We start from the raw sequence: 300 nt of genomic DNA, 5'->3' as shown, positions 1-300 counted from the left end.
CTCCACTCGAAACACGACCCTCCTTCCTCGCTCTCGCTACTTTACTCTCGCCGTCGCCGATGTTGGTATATAATTTCCATGGTGAGAAAGTCCAGACACGCTAGACGTTTCCGGTAAAATTAACCAGCTCGCGTGGGCCTAGCTACTTGCGGCACGCAGCGGGGGATAACGCAACGTTGGAAACCGACGTTTAACCGACCGAGGAAAATAGATCCCCTCTTCGTAGGATCGAAGGAAAGGAGACGGCGTTGTTCTCAAAGGACCACGATTCTCACTCAACTTTGCGGACGGGGACGGCGT

General features: G+C 53.7%; 1 protein-coding gene across 1 annotated transcript in view; it reads right to left on the bottom strand.

Annotated features, from left to right (window-relative positions):
• Positions 1-300, bottom strand: part of LOC102675433 (univin) — a 7070-nt gene that overhangs the window by 3438 nt on the left and 3332 nt on the right. The gene's annotated exons all lie outside the window — the stretch shown is intronic.

Source organism: Apis dorsata, unplaced genomic scaffold (assembly GCF_000469605.1).
Source record: "Apis dorsata unplaced genomic scaffold, Apis dorsata 1.3 scaffold_51, whole genome shotgun sequence".
Taxonomy (NCBI): Eukaryota; Metazoa; Arthropoda; class Insecta; order Hymenoptera; family Apidae; genus Apis; species Apis dorsata.
The sequence above is the reverse complement of the archived record's forward strand: the minus strand, read 5'-3'. Positions and strand labels throughout refer to the sequence as shown.